The sequence below is a fragment of the Rhea americana genome, unplaced genomic scaffold (genome assembly GCF_003343005.1).
Source record: "Rhea americana isolate MKP2758 unplaced genomic scaffold, rheAme1 scaffold_26, whole genome shotgun sequence".
Taxonomy (NCBI): Eukaryota; Metazoa; Chordata; class Aves; order Rheiformes; family Rheidae; genus Rhea; species Rhea americana.
This window is the reverse complement of record NW_028186379.1, coordinates 6,670,877-6,676,571: the sequence shown is the minus strand read 5'-3', so window position 1 is coordinate 6,676,571 and position 5,695 is coordinate 6,670,877.

The following is a 5,695-nucleotide window of genomic DNA, read 5'->3' as shown; positions in this document are numbered from 1 at the left end:
ACACCGCGCGGGGGGCGTGGCCCGGCCCGGCCCGSCCGTCACAAAGGAGGCGCCGCCAGCGGGACAACGAGCGCGGCTGCGACAGGCTTCGGCGAGGCCCGCCGCGCATGCGCAGCGCCCGGCGCGCGAGCGGCTGCCCGGAGGGTGCGGCGCGCGCGCGGGGTGTCGGCACGGGACCTAGCGGCCGGGGGAGGCCGTTGCCGCGGCGCGGGCGTCCGGCGCGTCGCCCCCCTCAGGGGCGAATTTCGGGGGCTGCGGTGGGTCGAGCTGCGCGCCGGCCGGCCCTCGGGGGCGCACGCCTGGGGGCGGTGAGCGGTAACGGCCCCCTCGGGCCGCCCGTGCCGTCGCCCGAGCTCGCTCGCTCCCGGCACGTATTCGCGGAGAGGCGCCGCTGTCAATAAAACCGTCAACGCAGGGATGTACCGCCCCGATTTACCCATCTTTCACCCTTCGGTCTCCTCCCGCTATTCTGAATGCAAACGCAGTCTCTTTCATAAGGTCCCCTGTTGGATGAGGCTTTTTACTCTTGCACATGGTAACGATCAGCTTCAGTTTTCATCTTTCATTATTGCCCACTCATCTCTCTCTCTCTTTTTTTTTTTTTAAATTCTTGGAAGTTTCACTTGCAGGCCGTGCAGGAAAGTATTTTGAAAGGTGATGTATTTAAAATGGCACAGTAATATATTTAGACCACTGTTATCAGCGTTTTGTTATCACAAATGGTTATTTACTGCATAGGGCTGGAAAGGTTGCTTTCACTGCAAGAAGAATTTGATAATGAAACCATGTTATTGGATCTCGAAGTAGTCTGGGAAAGAAAGGCTTATATTCTTCAGTGCTACAGAAATTAAACAGGATATTTTACTCGCAGTCTTGAGCATTTTTTTTAATCTGAATTTCACTAGAGAGCTTATCTTCTATACTCAGTCATATCACAGGGGCTTTCTTATTCCTTCTCTGTGCTTTTGATAGTTCTCCCTCTAGCACACATGGTAGCTACAACAGCTAATACCTTGCAGTCAGCAGAGGCTCAGAATGAAGGGCAAATAGGTAGTTCCCTAGGGCAGACGATTTCCAGAGGTGACACAATAGCTAGGTTTGCTTTTGCATTCATTAGAAAGTCAGAACAGCAGGGCAAAGATTGGTGGCCAGCACTTACTGCTGGATTGCCCTTTCCAGAAACAGCACTCTTGCCCACTTTCCCAGCCTCTGGCTAGTAGCAGAAACAGAAAGCTCAACTACCRCTCTGTCCCAGCACTACCTCTTGCCTGTACTTCTCCTGGGGTAGGAGCTTCCCTTTGAATTGCAACCAATTGTCTAAATTTGTGTGTGCCATTGACAGGCCTGCATCACCTGAGCATGGTTACCTTCAGCCCACCATGGCTGTAACCAAAGAATGACTAGCTTACCTGACCTTAYAAACCACGTAACTGAGCACTCCTACAAATAAATATTCACACTAAGGAATGGGAGACCTTAGAGAGTGATTCACAGACGAGAGATGGATCCCTAGAAATCCTCCTGCTCCAGGAAGCACATGTCCAGGCTTTGCACAATAACAGCATCTGCAGCTCTGGTTGGTTCTCCTTCTTCCACAGTCCTTGACTTAGGTTTTTCAACAGCTTCTGTGTCAGCACAATCACACTGGCAAGGTCCCAGCTGCAAAGCCCTGCCTACACTGCTCGTTCACATACAGCTCCTTCCAGAGATCCTAACAGAGCCTTGACAGATAATGTCTTTTAGGAAATGATTCTTATTGTTTTCTATCTGAACCCATAAATTATGATTATTTCTTRTATCTTATTGTAAATGAAAGGCTGRAAGTGTATGTGCCAGGTGTACACTCTTTTTGATTGGTRAATCAGAAGCAAATAACGAATTAAAAACTAAATTAGATCCCAATGCTAAAGCAGGCAGTATCAGAGAAAGATCCTGTTTGTCCTCTAGGTTTGCAAAATATTTCATTTTGGCTAGAAGCTTCTTAAAGGTCATTCATTCAACACGTTTTAGTCAATGTCTTAGCCAGTTCTTGCTTAACTGCAACTAAATTCCAATCTTAAAAGGCTAGCCTAACTTTTAGCCTCTGCAGATGTCTTGTTTTCCAAAAGACATTCTGAGTCCATGCCATAATCTGTTTTTTTTTCTTTTGTGCCAGCTCTATTCCATTCAGCTCAAGGAGATAGATTTGCTTCTCTCCTCTTCCAAGTGTAACTTTATTAATAAAGTACTTTCTCTACTGCAAGACCACATATAGTTCTGGCCTAATCTGATTTCAAAGCCATCTGATATTACCTCTAATCTAACTCCAGAAGGATGTAGGAACAACAGGGAAAATAAAGGGATAAAGGGCAAGCTTAAATTCTAAGATGAAAAGACTTATGAGTCTTCTGCCATAAGGCAAGGTACTGAAAAAAAATAGCTGACTGAATACATAATGATCACATTCAAAAAACAAGATGTGGAGGGAAGGAGAAGGCTAGCAAAATACAGGACAGACATCCTTTTTGTTAACATGTACATATTTAACATCTAGACACAGCCTTCATCATGATTGCATGTCTGAGAGTTATACTACAGCACACATTCAAGATGTTTTACATTATTCCAGTAAGATTTTTTTATTGCTACAATCTTAAAATGCTATGGCAATTAATCATAAAATAAAAATGTTAGTTTATATTTTAAATTGAAAAATATAGGCTCTTTTCACTGTTTTCCATAACTATTCTGCCTTTGTTCCCTGCAGAAACTTCACAATAGTTTCCTAGTGTATAAAACAAATTATTCAATATATACATATACATTGTGATTCTACTTTTACAGTCTATTAGTTGGTGAAACTGCAAAGTTGATCTGTGCCTCTAGGAACCTCTCTGCTAAATGAAGATAGTTCAAATACAAACAAAACAAAACAAACAAACATACAAAAAAGGCAGTCTAAAGGATATACTAGTATGATGTACTTATGTACTTCAAGTATCCCTCACAGAGTCTTTTAAAGTGYATCATATTATTATATTGTTGTAATACACCACCAGTCTTACTATGATATTGAGTATATAGTATGTGAGTATATGCAATTTGGGGAAAATGGTGCACGGTTGTGGGAAGAATACAAAAAAGCATCTCAGATCAGTCCATATCTCTTAACCCAGAAAGGTATAAACTAGTGGTAAGGAACAGGAAGAGAGAAAAACAGGAGTGGCAGTAAGACAAGTATAATGTTGCATATATACTTATCTAAGAATACAAAGTGGAGGCTTAATTGGTTATGTAAGAACAGGTATATTAATCAGAAAGAGGCCATTTTATAGTTATTACTATTAAGCAGTTCTAGTATGTTGTAGGAGAGAAGATTCTTAAAATATTTGAACAAAGGAGAGTAATGTCTATGTGTGAGAAGCACAATCTATGGACAACAAATGGCATGGGAAAGGAACAAAGATAATGTTGCAACAACAACTTATTTTTGCTTTTTTGTATTTTGAAAAAATAATACAGAACACTGCAATTTTGGGCATTTTTCTATCCCTAAAATTAATCCTGAGAATAATATTATAACAGATATGAGGGCCATGAAAATCCTATTAAGCTTTGATTCTCACATCTCACTGAAGRGAAATAAGATGAATTTGACTGATATTATGTGATACAGTTTTTATCACACATTTTGGAAAAGAGGAAAAGGTATCATATAATGTTGTGAGATGCAGCTTTGTGAAAGAAGATGACCTAATATGTGAGGCCTCTAGGCAATAGGAATTATTAGGAGTGTTATTAGGAGCTGGGAGTCAACTATCAACAGAGGATATGTTTATAACGGAGTCAGATTTCTTAATACACTTTTGTGATCACCACAAGCAAATCTTCCCGTGATTACATCATWGACTGACTTCCTCTTCTCTCCTTAGTATGTTGTAATACCATATAAATTATAATTACAATTGATTTACTACAAAGATATTACAGCTGTTGACTGCATGTCTGAGAAAATTAAGGATTAAGCACTAAGCAAAGGGTACAGTAATAAATGTCAGTAAATAGCTGTACTGATATGCTTGTTACCCCAAGTCTGTTTCAATCTGTTTGAACCTCTGCTATACAGAAGAGGAAATCCTAACTAGAAAATACCCACAAAAAATGATGAAGCAATTCTACTTTAGAAAATAACTCCAACAACAATTTTATTGGTGCTGCACAATATACAGTCAATCTGTTCACTCAGAAACTTACTTATCAAATGCTTCAATTTTTAATTTTTGCATCTCCCCAATGTTGCCTAATTCAGCAAGACTTCCTTGCACGTAATGAATTGTATAATCAAATAAATACATCATTCCTTTAATGAAGAATTCTTCTGAATTGTGTGGGAGTAGAGAGTTTTTAAACGTTGCCACCAGAAACTATAGCATTCTATCAAGTTCGAAAGTTGCACAATTTTCTCAAATTTAAATCAATTTTCAACTGAACACCATTTTTTCCAGACCAAAAAAGAAAAAAAAACTTTTCTAAAATATTTTTGAAAGATTGAAATAAACGACTACAGACTTGTCAACATTATAAAAGCTACACCAGCATAAGTAAATATTTCCATATAACTGATGTACTTGTTGACATGGTATCACTGACCAACATTTTTTTCTGTTTACTGAGGTTTAGGCCACTAACCTCTCTGACACATCAATATCCTTTCTTCTAGAGCAACAGATCTAAATGCTGACTTTTCCTGCATCTAACCAGGCACAAAAAGATCAATTTGGAAATCACAGAGGAATCAGATAGCCTCTGCCATGTACTGCAAGAGAGGAAGAGCGGCAGCACGGCACAAGTGTGTGTGTGCGCCGAGTACAGGGAGGTAGAGCAGTGGTGTGATCAGCCACAGTCAGAAAGCTTTCTGTAACTGTGCTTATTTTATAGAGCACAGGGCCATGCAGACAAAACGATGTTGCAAGCGGAACCTTCCAAATACATCAACTGGCAACAACTGACYCGTAATCCACTTAAACAGATCACCCCGTGCACATCCGGACAACCCTGAAGAGCTCAAGCTACGGTGAACTAAAGCTACTTGTGAAAGTGAGCACCGGCACTGATGTTCACTTTTTGTTAATTCTATGAAGATTTCAGTGGAAGTCTACGTACGGTCAAGGCCACGGACAGCCCTGCTTCCACACCGGTTGTGTGAAGCGGTGGAGACGGTCAAGGCCACGGACAGCCCTGCTTCCACACCGGTTGTGTGAAGCGGTGGAGACGGTCAAGGCCACGGACAGCCCTGCTTCCACACCGCTTGTGTGAAGCGGTGGAGACGGTCAAGGCCACGGACAGCCCTGCTTCCACACCGCTTGTGTGAAGCGGTGGATACGGTCAAGGCCATGGACAGCCCTGCTTCCACACCGGTTGTGTGAAGCGGTGGAGACGGTCAAGGCCACAGACAGCCCTGCTTCCACACCGGTTGTGTGAAGTGGTGGATACGGATAATGGCCACACGGAGAAGAGCCACATGGATAACGGCAACCTATCTGTGCACCACACCAGAGAGAAGGGACTCGTTCTGAGAGCCCTCATTCCCGTAGGCCGTCCAAGGGCGCAGATTATACCCTTCCTCTTTTTGTAGAGGCCTCCTAACTTCTGAGGGCAGCTTTGAGCTACGGGCGTCGACGGCGACGCACAGCCCCCAGGGCCGCGGCGCGGAGCC